This window comes from Giraffa tippelskirchi, chromosome 11 (genome assembly GCF_054371585.1).
Source record: "Giraffa tippelskirchi isolate mGirTip1 chromosome 11, T2T-mGirTip1v1.2.pri, whole genome shotgun sequence".
Lineage (NCBI taxonomy): Eukaryota > Metazoa > Chordata > Mammalia > Artiodactyla > Giraffidae > Giraffa > Giraffa tippelskirchi.
Window position 1 is genome coordinate 126303679 of NC_137285.1, and position 16322 is coordinate 126320000.

At 45.6% G+C, this 16322-nt stretch overlaps 1 pseudogene; it reads left to right on the forward strand.

Annotated features, from left to right (window-relative positions):
• Window positions 1-196: 196 nt before the first annotated feature.
• On the forward strand, window positions 197-14371 carry LOC145525281 (2-acylglycerol O-acyltransferase 2-like; annotated as a pseudogene).
• The last annotated feature ends 1951 nt before the right edge of the window (window positions 14372-16322 follow it).

Below are 16322 nucleotides of genomic sequence, written 5' to 3' on the forward strand. Positions count from 1 at the left end.
ACACCTTCTCCTACCTAAACTCTGAGTCACTTGGCATCAATTCTACCTTATTGTCTCAGTTGGATTCGAGTCCCTAAGTCCAGTTCACAATCAATAGGAGGATGACACACCTGGAGGTGATGTCACCTGAGGCATCTTGCAGGCATCACCACAGTGATACCCCATGAGCCCTCAGAGACTAGACTAGGCATCTCCAATGTTGTGGGTGCTGCTGGAGGCAGTCTGCCTGGAGGACAAGGTTGAGATGTCCACACAGCAGAGCCCCATGTGGGGCAAAGTTGTGAGCACAGGTAAGAGGTAGGAATCATGGTTGGGATCCCAGCCTGGCTGGGACACAGTACAAGGTGACAATGAGACTTAGGGCACCTGGATGGGGGGTGAGGGATGGGGAGAGACTGGCTGGGCCAGAGGGAAGGAGATCCCCTCATTCACCACAACCTTGAGCCACACAAGGAGGGAACAGGGAGCCTGAACTCAGACGAGTGCTGCCTAGTGAGCAACCCAAATAGTTATATCCGCACTGGAGTTTATGTGAGCAAAAATGTGGTTTAATGTGTTAAGCACTGGTACTGGGGTGTTTGTTAAGCAGTTGACATCCCCATGGAAACGGAGAGCCAGGAGCTGCACAGCAAGGGTCCAACATCACACAGCACCTGCTACCTGACACCCCTCTGTGTCCTCCGACTGTCCGAAGGGACTTGCCCTTGTGAGAAGACCTCCCACCAACACACAGGCTGACTTAGACAGTCTGAGGCGCACAGGAGCTCTCAGGTTTGGTAGAGAGACTCAGAGGCCCTCAGGATTGGGCAGAGCTGGAGTCTCCTCCTGAAATCAGGCTCCTGTTGACCTGGAACAAGTTCTCAGACGTCATTACCCTTAGGGGACAAAGGCCCTCCTGGGGCCTAACCTGGTGACACTCCTGGATGGTAATGATGTGATAGTTGACAAGGGGTCAGTCAGCACAGATCTGTCAGCAACCACATGGGCTGGCCAAGCCTCACCCTCTCAGGTGGAATGGACTTTGCTAGGGGTCAGGAGATGGGAGAGGTGGGAGCGTGGGAGCTGTGAGAGACCAAAGGCAGAGAGGAGGGAGTGGTCAGAGCACACGTGGGTGAGACTTCGTCTAAGAGTCAGGGTCAAGGTGAGGTTTAGGGAAAACGAGGCTAAGGTTTAGGACTTTGTGCAGCAAACTTCTATGGAGATGGGAGTGGGCAGTGCAGACATGGTCCCTGAGAATTACTGCCTGCTGTCTGGGGGACTACTGTCCTGTCCAAGGGTTAGGAATTCATCCCCAGGAGGCCTCGGAGGTGCTTGAGCTGAAGCGAGTCATGGACCAGATAGAAGGGCAGTGGATACCTCAGGAAAGACTGAGCCTATGTCTTAGTGACCCCACAGTAGGGCAGAGTCAGCTGCTTGGGCAACTTGCTAGTGAGCACCTACTATGTGCTGGGCTCTGGGTGGATGCTAGACACTGAGTATCTCAGTGTAACTAACAGTGACCTCCTCATACAGATGAGGTTCATATCAGAGGTTAAAGACCTTGCTAGAATCCTGGTCCCAATATGAAACCTGTCTGCCTAGGTGTCTTGCTCACACCTTTCTACTGTGTTCTCAATCTTGGCAAGACTGTACATTGAAAACACCAGTCGCATCAGCTGGGTACACACTCCCACCTACATGACACTATATACTGGCTGTGTGTCCCCTCACAATACTTATTCCCTCCCTTCTTCACGTACAAATGATTCATCCATAACTGAGCGTCGAGTCAATGCCAGCTATTCCTCATCCTTTCTGTTTACCAATGCTTGGAAATGGTTTTAAAAGACCTGAGACAGTTTGTGTCAAGCATCAACTACGTATGGAGTTTTGTTAGATTCCATATCTTCCTCTCATACCCTACTAGAGAGCTAACCTGAATGTTCTCTTCTTCTACAAGTTGAACTGGTGCCACGTCTGTCAAGTTACATCCCTAGTGAGAGAATGAATAGAAACAGGTGGGCAAGAAGTTTCCTTCTCTCAGCTATTTTATGAGGGGCCCTGAATCGAACAAGAACAGCATCAAACCCTGGTCTTATCATTAAATATCAATGATGAAGTATTAAAAGGGCCATCTTCCTCAAAAGGTGTTAAAAATGTTAGAAATTCTTGTTGGAATTGCCCTAGATTAGTGGGAAATATTACCTCAATATGTTATGTTAAAGGTCCATATTTTTGTACTATTTCTAATCTACCCCGGATTAAACTATTTTTAATTTTTGTTTCTGCTGTTGTTTTAGTAATAACTTGTGTCTAACTCTTTATGATCCCATGAATTGTAGCCCACCGTCCTCAGCTGTCTATGAGATTTCCCAGGCAAAAATATTGAACTCGGTTGCCATTTCCTTATCCAGGGGATCTTTCCGACCTAGTGTCGATCCCGTATCTCCTGTATTGGCAGGCGGATTCTTTACCACAGAGCCACCAGCGAAGCCCATCCATTTGAAAATACAATATAATTTACCTGAGAAATGAAGAAAACAAAGGCAATCAGTTTAAATCCAATTTTTAATTATTAGTTTCAATACACATAGAACTACTGTGCCACATTGCTCTATGGTTTCTAAGTAGTTACCCTTCATCTCTGTACTTATCTTGTCAAGAACCAGTAACAGGCAGCTCATGGGCAAGGCAGGTCCTCAGACCACACAGGAGCAGCACTGCCCCACGATGTGTGTTGCTGCCTGATTGTTGGCCTGTAAAGGTGGTTGTGAGGTGAGGGGCACAGAATCGCTGGTGGACTGCTGAGTGCTGTACACAGGTCAGTCAGGGCCATCATCTTAGCCCCTGATACCTGGTAGGATGAGGGGCTCTGGGAAGGGAAGGACTTGTCTGAAGTCACACAGCTGGAAAGCGACCAACGCAGGACTGGCCTCATCTCTCATCAGTGCTCTTCCAATCTGCCTTGAGGGAGAACCCTGGAAAATGCCTCCCAGATGCACCTTCAAGAAAGAGGGGTGGTCCCAGTTGCAGAGCTGCCTGCACAGGGTCAACTGATCCTAAGACAGATCCAGGCTAGATGTCAGCCTCGGTCACGTTAGCCCAAATCAGGACCATGCTGAAGGGCCAGTTTGGTTTGCTTTTGCCCTCTGCACAATTCCACTGTTTTCCTTCCTGATAAATTTTCCAATAAGAGGAAATGCAATGAATGTTCACCATTTGTGATGAGGAAATGGAAATCAATACCTTGACCTGATATCATTCTACACACCAACAAATAAGATGTCTGACTACACAGAGAGGCAGAGAAGATATCTATCTGTGGACACTGCATATATTCCATGCAGAGTCTACATGGGTACTATAGTTTGTGCAAAAGCCTGACACTACTGCTCTTTAGCTTGTGCAATCACATGCCTATCCCTTGATGCAGCAGTGCCTCTGGCTTATGAGTCTGTGGGAGGAATATGGGCACACGGACAGGGACCAGAGAGAATGCTATCATCAGGGTCTATCAAAGTGGCTGGCTGCGGTGATGGAAAGCAACTTTCCATTGCAAGAGATATTTAAATCACAAAAGAGTGGAGCATGAACTTGAGATGAAATGATATTTAATGACTTGTAAACATTTTCAAGAATACACACCTCCATTCAGAAAGCACTGTAACCACAGTGAAATTCCCAAGGCACCTGAGTGATCAACTGAGAAAGGCAGAGTCCTAAGCACTGAACAACCAGGATATTCCCTGTGTGATCACTTTGGAAAACTCTGTGGCTATGTGGAGACTGTAGCATGGGCAGGCGAGGGGAAGTCAAGTTCAGTTTTAGACAGGCTGTGGTGGAGGTGTCAAGCAGGCTGTGAGAGAGATTGTCAAGTACCCACCTACATAGTCAAGTCTGGAGCAGAGAGGGAGGTCAGAGCTCAAGATGCAGTCTGGAATTGTTCATCTTATAGACAGACTCCAAGGCCATGAGCCTGGAGGAGGTCTCTATGAGAGAGAGGGTAGAGAGAAGAGAGTTCCAAGGACTGAGGGGACAGAAGGGCCCTGAAACACTTAGTCTGGTGAAGGGTAAGAGCCACCATGGAGACCCAGGGGCAACCAGAGGGGCAGGAGGGAAACCAGGAGAGTGTGGTGTCCACAGACCAAGTGACTTCAAGGAGGAGGGAGGGAACAGCTGTGACTGAGGCTGCTGAAAGTTCAAGACAAGAGCTGAGAATTGACCACTAGATTTAGCAGTTTGGAAACCACTGGTGAGCTTGTCAAGGGCAGTTCCATGGAACAGTGGCATCTGAAGTCTAGAGGAGGGAAGACAAAATGGCAGGGGAGGGTATGGAAATCAGACGGCTCTTCCATGAGTTGTGCTGTCCAGGCAAACTGAGAAAAAGGGCAGGAGATGGAGGAGATGGTGGGGGGCCTAGAGATATTTATATGGGAGCTGGTACTTCTTATTTGTAAAGGGGAACCATGAACCTGGCAGGTGAAAGGAGACAATCACTTAGCCAAGTAGTTGAGTAGCTGGGAAGAGGGCAAGATTGCCCTATACTTGCTGCTTCACTTGCAAAGTAATGGGCAAGATTTGAGCAAAGGTGATCTGGCAGATAATGTATTGCCTGAAGAGTCCATTGTACTTCTCTATCTCTGTAATAAGTTTATCCAGGCCAGGTGAGTTAAAATACTTCACCTAAGATACTGGTCTCTGCCAGGGTAGGTGCAATGAGGTTCTAGGGCTGGCTGGACACACCACAAAAACAACCCAGCCCCCACAAATGCTTAGCAACCTCTGGCAGCAACAAAAACCAACAGGTGTCTCAGACCCCAGCAGAGCTCAGAGAAGCCTCCAGAGGAAGCAGAGGAATCAGCATGATGGAGTTTGCACCTTTGTTTGTGCCACTGGAACACAGGCTGCAGACCTTCGCGGTCCTGCAGTTGATCTTCTCTTACTTGGCCCTGTGTAAGGAAAGCTGAGATGGATTTGGGAGGCCATGGCACCTGCCACTTCAGGTGCACATGGTGCATTGATGGGGGAAAGATACAGGTCCCAAGGTGGGTGCTGAACCTAGTGCCTGGGGTCACCTGGGATGAGGGACATCTTACTCACATGGCCTTGGGGAAGCTTTGCCAACAGGAGTGTGTGTCTGACTGTCCATGCCCACCTCAGCCCAGCCTGGGACCTGGGAGTGTCTAGAGGAGGACAGAGAGGCAAGTAAACTTCGAGCTTGGAGCTAGAAGGAGGGCAGCTGAGAAAAGGCATCCAGACCTTCTGATGCCAGGAACAGTGGCTTGTATCTTGACCCTTATCTCAAGGGCAAAGTGGATCCCCAGGAGGGCTTTAGGTATAGCAGTGACAAGGTCCAATCTGTGGGTGAGAAGCTGTAATTTAGGGATCTTCTGTGTTGGGGTGTTGGGTGAGAGAGATGACAGGGAGCAGTGGTTAGCAAATCAAATTTGGGTCTGCTTGTGGGAACAAAGTAAAGTTCCTATACTGACAGTGGGTTGTGGTCAAAGAAAGTGCAGTCTTTATTGCAGGGGCCAAGGAAGGAGTCCAGGGAACTAAGGCTAAAAATGCCTGAAACCCCTTTGGTTACCAGGAAACGGTGTCTAGAGACTGGGTGAGGTAGAGATGCTGGGTGCATGATCGGCCCTTAGAGAATCGTCTAATTGCTTGGTGGTGAGGGAACTATCATCAACCTTCTGGTTTCCCCTGGTCTGAGGTCTATGGGCTGGTGAACAACTTCCTCCACCTGCTGGGGGTTCAGTATCTGCAAAACCTCTCAAAGATGTTTCTTAATATTATCTTCGGCTCTCAGGAACAAACTAAAATTCTTTGAATTTGCGGAATTGTTAAACACTTACTTCTTTTTCTTGCTTGAATGATTTCCTTTCTTTCTGTGTTTATGATTTCTGTTAATTTTATTTTTGAAATTTGGTGAAGGCTTAGGAAGCTGAAGATTTTCTACAAATAAGAGGCAGGCAGAGGACATGAGGGATCTTTCCCAGGAGGGCTGCATAGGTCCAGCTCGATTACAAGGTCACAATCTACAAATGGGTCAACATGTAGACTCATGGGCCAAAACCAGCCCCCTGATTGTTTCTGTATTTGTACAGCCCATGAGTGAAGAATGGTTTTTGCATTTTAAATGCTTGCATTTTAAATAATGTTGTGCCTATGCAGCATACTCCTAGTTGCCTCTTGAGCCCAAATGTCTGAAATATTTACAATTCACAAAGGATTACTTACTTCTGGTCAAGTGAGACTGGCAGTGGGTGGAGAGAAGGGGCTCCTCTCCAATGATATTAGGAGATGAGTCTACAGGGCAGAATGCACAGGCTAGCATGAAAGTAAGGGTTTCCAGGGGGTCAGTAAACACTGAAAATGTAGTGAGCAGCTGGTTCACACTGGGCATAGAGCAGGTGATTAGGGACAGATGAAGAAGTGACCAGGAAGTTTACTGAAGACTGGCTGTCACTGAAGACTCAGATCCCAGAAAAAAATACTTCCTAGTGGGCTACTTGTTTAATCTGTTTCTTTCCTCTTCTCTATAATCCACAAACTCATGCAGGAAGGTAAGCTTCTTTCAAATAGTTTCTCTTGTTCTCATCTGCATCTCCATCTCCTAGAAGAGTTGATGTTGATAAATATTCATTGAATGAATAAATGTTCAGAGCATGATATGGACATGATAGTAGAATTCAAACCACCACTCATCCTACTAGTTTTCTATGTGAGTTTATCCAATCTGGATATCTTCTCTGGGTTTCAGTAAAGTGAAATATTACATTTTTTCCTTCTTGGTGTTATGAGGGACAAGAAGGGGTTTCCTTTCTTCAGGGACTGAAAAATACACCCAAGTTAGGATTTAGCCTGCTGACAGGAGTTAAATGGTAAACCCAGAGTGAGGGAGACGTTTAAATGTGGGTAGTTCTATCTGATCAAGTGGAAATGCCAGTATTTTTAAATTCTTTATTTCTGACTAAAAAACAAATGCATGCTATTTTAACACATCCAAACAAAATGTGTGTTCTGAAAGTGAAAGACTTCCACCAAATCCTACCCTACAAGTAACTGCTATTAACATCTTGGTTTTATTCTCTCGACCTGGATGGGAGTTTCTGTTTCGTGGTTATAGAGGTTCAGTTTAGGAAGATGAAAAGAGTTCTGAGACACAGGCTGGTATAGTTACACAACAATGTGAATTAATTTAATGCTGCCAAATTGTCTCTCAAAAATCATTTCGCGTATATACCCAGGAGCGGGACTGCTGGGTCCTATGGTTGCTCTAGTTTAGTTTTACAAGGAATCTCCATACTGTTCTCCATAAGTCCTCTCTCATGAGCCCATAATTTGAAAAGACACAAGCACCCCAGTGTTCACAACAGCACATTTACAATCGCTAGGACATGGAAGCCAGCTAAATATCCATTAGAGTAATGGATATAGAAGATGTGGTACTATGGTCATGGAACATTACTCAGTCATAAACAAAGAACAAATTAATGCCAGTTTCAGTAACATGTATGGACCTTGAGACTGCCAAATTGAGTGAAGATAGCCATGGAAAGACAAATATCACATGATATCACTTATATGCACAATAGAAAAAAGGGGTACTAATGTACCTATTTACAAAACAGAAGTAGAAAAAAAACCTAATAGTTACCAGGGGCTAAGGGAAAGGATAAATTGGGAGATTTGGATGGGCAAATAACACTACTGTATATACTGTATATACAATAGATGACAATAAGAACCTGCTGTATAGCACAGGGATCTCTACTCAGTGCTCTGTAATGATCTATATAGGAAAAGAATAATGAAAAAAACACCAGAGTGGATATATGTATGTGTATAACAGTTTTACCTCTTTATACACTTGAAACTAATACAACATTGTAAATGAACTATACTCGAAGAAAACTTTAAAACAATAGTAAAATACCAAAGAGTCATTTCGATGACAAGTATTTTGTTAAAGATATTTTACCACCATAAAAATTGAAATGACAAAACAAAGTGCCCAAACACAACACTGAATTCAACACCACAAGGGCAGGAATTCCTGTCTGTTACTCACGGCTGTACCACGAGCACCTGACACGTTGTAGGTGCTCTGTAGAAACTGAGCCTCTGTGAGCCCCAACCTACTTTGGCTTCTGCATTTTACTACTATCCAGACTGGGCTTCTCCAGTAGCTCAGCTGTAAAGAATCTGCCTGCAATGCAGGAGCCATAGGAGATGTGGGTTCGATCCCTGGGTTGGGAAGATACCCTAGAGGAGGGCATGGCAACTCATTCCAGGATTCTTGCTTGGAGAATCCCATGGGCAGAGGAGCCTGGCTGGCTATAGCCCACAGGGCTGCAAAGAGTCAGAAACCACTGAAACAACTTAGCACCCACACATGCACTATTCAGACTGAGTCAAAATTCCCCTTCTCCAGGAAGTCGGCTATGAATGACAGGCCCAGTTTACACCACTTTCAAATAGACTACAGGTGGAGGATGAACTTCTTTAAGAGTATAAGCACAGGGTGTTGAGTGGAGGGAATGGAATGGAGAGGATGCAATATTCTCTAACAGTGAGGCTCAATTCAGTTCAGTTCAGTCACTCAGTCGTGTCCGACTCTTTGAAACCCCATGAATTGCAGCACGTCAGGCCTCCCTGTCCATCACCAACTCCTGGAATCCACCCAAACCCATGTCCATCGAGTTGGCGATGCCATCCAACCATCTCATCCTCTGTCGTCCCCTTCTCCTCCTGCCCCCAATCCTACCCAGCATTAGGGTCTTTTTCAGTGAGTCAACTCTTCGCATGAGTACTTTGCCAAAGTATTGGAGTTTCAGCTTCAACATCAGTCCTTCCAATGAACACCCAGGATTGATCTCTTTTAGGATGGATTGATTGGATCTCCTTGCAGTCCAAGAAACTCTCAAGAGTCTTCTCCAACACCACAGTTCAAAAGCATCAATTCTGCGGCGCTCAGCTTTCTTCACCGTCCAACTCTCACATCCATACATGACCACTGGAAAAACCATAGCCTTGACTAGATGGACATTTTTTCACAAAGTAATGTCTCTGCTTTTAAATATGCTATCTAGGTTGGCCATAACCTTCCTTCCAAGGAGTAAGCGTCTTTTAATTTCATGGCTGCAATCACCATCAGCAGTGATTTTGGAGCCCCAAAAAATAAAATCTGCCACTGTTTCCACTGTTTCCCCATCTATTTCCCATGGAGTGATGGGACCAGATGCCATGATCTTAGTTTTCTGAATGTTGAGCTTTAAGCCAACTTTTTCACTCTCCTCCTTCACCTTCATCAAGAGGCTCTTCAGTACTTCTTCACTCTCTGCCATAACGGTGGTGTCATCTGCATATCTGAGGTTATTGATATTTCTCCCGGCAATCTTGACTCCAGCTTGTGTTTCTTCCAGCCCAGCGATTCTCATGATGTACTCTGCATATAAGTTAAATAAGCAGGGTGACAATATACAGCCTTGACGGACTCCTTTTCCTATTTGGAACCAGTCTCTTGTTCCATGTCCAGTTCTAACTGTTGCTTCCTGACCTGCATACAGGTTTCTCAAGAGACAGGTCAGATGGTCTGGTATTCCCATCTCTTTCAGAATTTTCCACAGTTTATTGTGATCCACACAGTCAAAGGCTTTGGCATAGTCAATAAAGCAGAAATAGATGTTTTTCTGGAACTCTCTTGCTTTTTCGATGATCCAGCAGATATTGGCAATTTGATCTCTGGTTCCTCTGCCTTTTCTAAAACCAGCTTGAACATCTGGAAGTTCACGGTTCACGTATTGCTGAAGCCTGGCTTGGAGAATTTTGAGCATTACTTTACCAGCATGTGAGATGAGTGCAATTGTGCGGTAGTTTGAGCATTCTTTGGCATTGCCTTTCTTTGGGATTGGAATGAAAACTGACCTTTTCCAGTCCTGTGGCCACTGCTGAGTTTTCCAGATTTGCTGGCATATCGAGTGCAGCACTTTCACAGCATCACCTTTGAGGATTTGAAATAGCTCAACTGGAATTCCATCACCTCCACTAGCTTTGTTCGTAGTGATGCTTTCTAAGGCCCACTTGACTTCACATTCCAGAATGTCTGGCTCTAGGTGAGTGATCACACCATCGTGATTATCTGGGTTGTGAAGATCTTTTTTGTACAGTTCTTCTGTGTATTCTTTCCACCTCTTCTTAATATCTTCTGCTACTGTTTGGTCCCTGCCATTTCTGTCCTTTATTGAGCCCATCTTTGCATAAAACATTCCCTTGGTATCTCTAATTTTCTTGAAGAGATCTCTAGTCTTTCCCATTCTATTGTTTTCCTTTATTTCTTTGCATTGATCGCTGAGAAAGGCTTTCTTATCTCTCCTTGCTATTCTTTGGAACTCTGCATTCAAATGGGTATATCTTTTCTTTTATCCTTTGCTTTTCACTTCCCTTCTTTTCACAGCTATTTGTAAGGCCTCCTCAGACAGCCATTTTGCTTTTTTGCATTTCTTTTTCTTGGGGATGGTCTTGATTCCTGTCTCCTGTACAATGTCACGAACCTCCATCCATAGTTCATCAGGCACTCTGTCTATCAGATCTAGTCTCTTAAATCTATTTCTCACTTTCACTGTATAGTCATAAAGGATTTGATTTAGATCATACCTGAATGGTCTAGTGGTTTTCTCCACTTTCTTCAATTTCAGTCTGAATTTGGCAATAAGGAGTTCATGATCTGAGCCACAGTCAGCTCCTGGTCTTGTTTTTGCTGACTGTATTGAGCTTCTCCATCTTTGGCTGCAAAAAATATAATCCATCTGATTTCAGTGTCGACCATCTGGTGATGTCCATGTATTGAGTCTTCTCTTGTGTTGTTGGAAGAGGGTGTTTGCTATGACCAGTGCATTCTCTTGACAAAAGTCTATTAGCCTTTTCCCTGCTTCATTCTGTACTCCAAGGCCAAATTTGCCTGTTACTCCAGGTGTTTCTTGACTTCCTACTTTTGCATTCCAGTCCCCTATAATGAAAAGGACATCTTTTTTCGGTATTTGTTCTAGAAGGTGTTGTAGGTCTTCATAGAACTGTTCAACTTCAGCTTCTTCAACGTTACTGGTCGGGGCATAGACTTGATTACCGTGATATTGAATGGTTTGTCTTGGAAACGAACAGAGATCATTCTGTCGTTTTTGAGACTGCACCCAAGTACTACATTTCAGACTCTTTTGTTGACCATGATGGCTACTCCATTTCTTCTAAGGGATTCTTGCCCACAGTAGTAGATATAATGGTCATCTGAGTTAAATTCACCCATCCCAGTCCATCTTAGTTCTCTGATGCCTAGAATGTCGATGTTCACTCTTGTCATCTCCTGTTTGACCACTTCCAATTTGCCTTTATTCATGGACCTAACATTCCAGGTTCCTATGCAATGTTGCTCTTTACAGGTTTCTGTGTGATATATCATTATGCAGGAACAGCAGTGTCTACACAAACCAAGCCCTGAAAAGGGGTGAAGTGCTGTGGGCAGGCTGTGACCTGGTATTAGGAAGTCCTACAGACTTGGCACGACAGCTCCCTGGCCCCTCTCCACCCACACCTATGAGCATCACTAGAAACTTCATGCCTGTCCTCCCAGACCCTACCTTCAGCACCCTGGGGTCTCTTACACTGAGTCACAGGGACTCAGGGGTCCAGCCCTACACCTGGGACAGAACTCCCACTGCCACAGTCCTTGGAGAGGTGCTCACTCCCTCCTACAATGGCTCTGTCATTCTGGGTGGGCTCAGCCTGGGACAGGGTCTCCCTTCATGTAGGACAGGGACTTGGGTCCCTGTCACCCTCCCAGGAGTCCCACCTCTGCCTTGGGCCTGGGGCCTTCCTTCCCTGGTGGGCTGTATCAGCTTCATCCATTCATGGGTCTGTTCTCTCCCTCTTCATTCCACGGTCTCCCAGAGCATCTCCTCTGTTCCAGGCCTGCACTGGGGGCAAAGATCCTCAGATAGGCTGTCTCTTTCCAGGACACTCACATGGGGATGTTATAGCACTTGGGCTCAGGGGACACAGAAGAGGTCAGCACAGAAAATAAGCAGGTGGACCAGCAGTGGAACAAGGTGCAGCCCTGATTCACCAGGTTGCTGTTCCTTCAGCTGGTCTAGACTGCCGACCTGGACCCCTCCTGGGGTCAGCTGGAAGCCAACTACCACGCTGGCTTCCATTTTCACGGGGTCCTCACCACTGGAACTTTTACCAACCTGTGTACAGAGGGCACGGGCTTCTCCTCAGCTTTCCCAGGCATCTGCTCACATCTGATGATGCTGCACTGGTGTTTCTGAACCCCTGTCTTTAGGGATTACATCATGTCAGGGAGTGAGTCCTTCCACTATTTCTATCCCAGGATGATGAGGGCTGGGCTGGGCTGGGATGGCATCCCATCAGCTGCGATGATGAAGGCAATGAGGAAGGATTTTAAGGAAGGCGGCCAATTGTTCTGTACTTCTTCCAAGTGAATGTGTAGTAGACAAGGAGATGAGACCCAAAGAAGCATTTCCCATTGCTCTGTGCTCAGTGATGAGCTTGGTGGGAGAATTGGGAAAAGGGAGTTTCCTGCCAACAGGGAACTCTCAGCTGGGGAGTGGGGTAGAGCCCAGGCGACATGCGCCTGAACCATGCTTGCCCACTTCACACTGCACCTGACCATCTTCCTCTCTCCCCAGGGCTGGTTTAATCAGACAAGGAGAGTGCTGCTCATATTCTGAGCAGGAAAAGAGGCAGCAACCTGCTGTCCATTGCTGTTGGGGGCATCCAGGAGTCACTGAATGCCAGGCCTGGAGCCTACAAGCTGGTGCTGCGGAACCGCAAGGGCTTCATCAGGCTCGCTCTGATGCACGGGTATTGGGGAGAGGGCTGTGGGTTCAACTGGAGATTGGCAAGGATTGTAGTTTGGAGGGAAGACTGAAGAAACAAATGCAGATCCTATTTTGGCAGGGGGAATCTCAATCCATTGACAGTGAAGATTGTATGTTGCTGATAGATGCACTGTCTCAGACCCAAATACCCAGAGAAAATTCTAGAAGGAAGATTTTGTGATTAAAGGGATTAAGTCTCAAAGGTCATATTGCTGAAAGCTTGCATTACATCTGAGATCCAGAGAATCTGGGTGAATGGAGTTTGGGGCGTAGTAAAGAGCTATTCTCCTATCTTTAAATATCTGTGAAGAATACAAGCAAGCCAGGGCAGAAGAGATTTTCTTAGAAACTCTGCAGATGTTTCATACCTGGGAGGACTTTCAGCAGTATTGCGGTCTCCCTCTCATGATCTTGTAAACGGAAAGGGTTAATTTTGAATTCATGCTGAATCTGCTTATATACTTGATACTTCTTGTTACTATAGTAATATACATAATGATCTGCCTAAGGGAGATAACCAGAGCCACCCACCTTTAAAGGACTATAAGGAAGTAAAACTAACACATTCCCTTGCTTGAGTCTCGCCATTCTAGTGGACATTTGCAAGGATCAAATAGTCTTTTTACTTTTTTCCTCACCTATCCTCCAATCTCTGATCCATAAAAGAACTTGGCAACCAGGCCATGACAAGATGGTCATTTTGAGGCACTAGTCTGCCATTTTCTTGGTCAGTCGTTCAGAATAAATCCCTTCCTTGTCACAACACTTAGCCTCGGATTCGTTGGCCTGTCTTATGGCGAGCAGAGTGAGCCCGGAGTCAGTAACAATCCCAGTGCCTGTCGTTGGCCCTGAGAAGAGCCATGACCTGCTTGAAGTCATAAAACAAGACCATGGCAGGACTGGGAGACACCCAAGGCCTCCTACTTTTGGTCCAGGGCTCTGTTCTCTGCTCCAGTTCCTGCTCACTAGGTCCCTTCAGGAGGGTAGGTGACCAGCTTGTGCCTTCTTGCCCCTCCACACGCCCTCTCTCCTGTCTCCCTCTAGGGCAGCTCTGGTGCCGATCTTCTCCTTTGGGGAGAATGACTTATATGACCAGGTTGAGACCTCTCCTGGTTCCTGGTTGCGGTGGTTTCAGGACCGATGTCACAAGAGTGCTAGAGGCTCTCTTCCACTCTTCTATGGCCGTGGAGTCTTCCAGTACAGCTTTGGTCTTATGCTCTACCGCCGACCCATCACCACTGTGGGTGAGCCTAGACCCGGGCAGGGAGGTGGAAGAGTTACAGGGCAAGGATCTGGGCTTTTGCTGTAAGGGGACACGGACATAGACCAGGACACCCTTGAATTTGTGGAGCACACATTCTAGAGTGTGAAACAAACATACAGGAAAGTAACGCTATGAAAGGAAGTCTAGAATGAGAAGAGTAACAGGGGCACAAAGGCCAGTAACCAGTACTGATTACTGAGCCATTGCAGTGTGCCAGGCGCTGCACTGACTCCTTATATGCTGCAGCTTAGTTTTCCCAACAACTTGTGAGGTAGGACTCTCATCCCCATTTTATTGATTGCAAACCCAGACCCACAGAAGGTAAATATCTTCCAAGAGATCAGCCTGCCCTTGGTAATAAAGTTGAGGTTTGATAAGGGTATTTGCCTTTTTATTATGCAAGACAAGGAGGGTTTAATTCTGACCACAGGGTCTAATGACAGTAATTGGAGAAGGTGAATACAATAGAAGACCATTCCAGGTCTGTTAGAATTGTGTGTAAAGTAGTAATCAGCAGTCTCTGAAGGAGAGCCAGATGGATTTCCCTGTAAACAATGGGCATGGGCTTTAGTCCATAGACTTAGCACCACCTTCAGCTATTTGCTTTCTTCTTGAATTCCAACTACTTTCCAAAGGCAGAACTAATAGAGCTGTTCATCTCTGCTCATGCAGTAATTTCTTAGTTGAGTACAGGCAAACCAACCACCAAACTTTCTTTGCATTATGTCATGATATTCTCATGAATGTTTATAGTGCTGCTGTCTCTAGACCATTCCCAAGAGAATAAAACATGGCAGCTGCTTTCTGATCCACCTCTTCCCACAGACAGTCTCTTCCAATCATGGCATCTGAGACCTCCAGATCCACCTTTCCCTTGAGGCTAAGAGCACATCCCCAAGGCTTATACCGTGATACTGATTGCTCCTGGCTATGTGACCTTAAATAAGTTACTTAACCTTCCTAAGCCTCATTTCCTCAGCAGTCAGACAGAAATAATAGCAAGTTCTCTCCAACTAGGATTGTTAGGATGACAGAAGATACAATGCATGTACAGGCTCATCTCACACCCGAGCAAAGTAATGCTGAAAATTCTCCAAGCCAGGCTACAACAGTACGTGAACTGTGAACTTCCAAATGTTCAAGTTGGATTTAGAAAAGGCAGAGGAACCAGAGATCAAATTGCTGACATCTGTTGGATCATCAAAAAAGCAAGAGAGTTCCAGAAAAACATCTACTTCTGCTTTATTGACTATGCCAAAGCCTTTGACTGTGTAGATCACAATAAAATGTGGAAAACTCTTCAAGAGATGGGAATACCAGACCTCCTGACCTGCCTTCTGAGAAACCTGTATGCAGGTCAGGAAGCAACAGTTAGAACTGGACATGGAACAACAGACTGCTTCCAAACGGGGAAAGGAGTATGTCAAGGCTATATATTATTTAACTTACACGCAGAGTACATCATGAGAAACGCTGGACTGGATGAAGCACAAGCTGGAATCAAGATTGTCAGGAGAAATATCAATAACCTCAAATATTCAGATGACACCACCCTTATGGCAGAAAGCAAAGAAGAACTAAAGAATCTCTTGATGAAAGTGAGAGAGGAGAGTGAAAAAGTTGGCTTAAAACTCAACATTCAGAAAACTAAGGTCATGGCATCTAGTCCCATCACTTCATGGCAAATAGATGGGGAAACAATGGAAACAGTGAGAGACTTTATTTTTTGGGGTTCCAAAATGACTGCAGATGGTGATTGCAGCCATGAAATTAAGACACTTGCTCCTTGGAAGAAAAGCTATGACCAACCTAGATAGCGTATTAAAAAGCAAAGACATTACTTTGCCAACAGAGGTCCATCTAGTCAAAGCTTTGGTTTTCCCAGTAGTCATGTATGGATGTGAGAGTTGGACTATAAAGAAAGCTGAACACTGAAGAATTGATGCTTTTGAACTGTGATGTTGGAGACGACTTTTGAGAGTCCCTTGGACTGCAAGGAGATCCAACCAGTCCATCCTAAAGGAAATCAGTCCTGAATATTCATTGGAAGGACTGATGTTGAAGCTGAAACTTCAATACTTTGGCCACCTGATGCGAAGAGCTGACTCATTTGAAAAGATCCTGTTGCTGGGAAAGATTGAAGGGGGGAGGAGAAAAGAAGACGACAGAGGATGAGATGT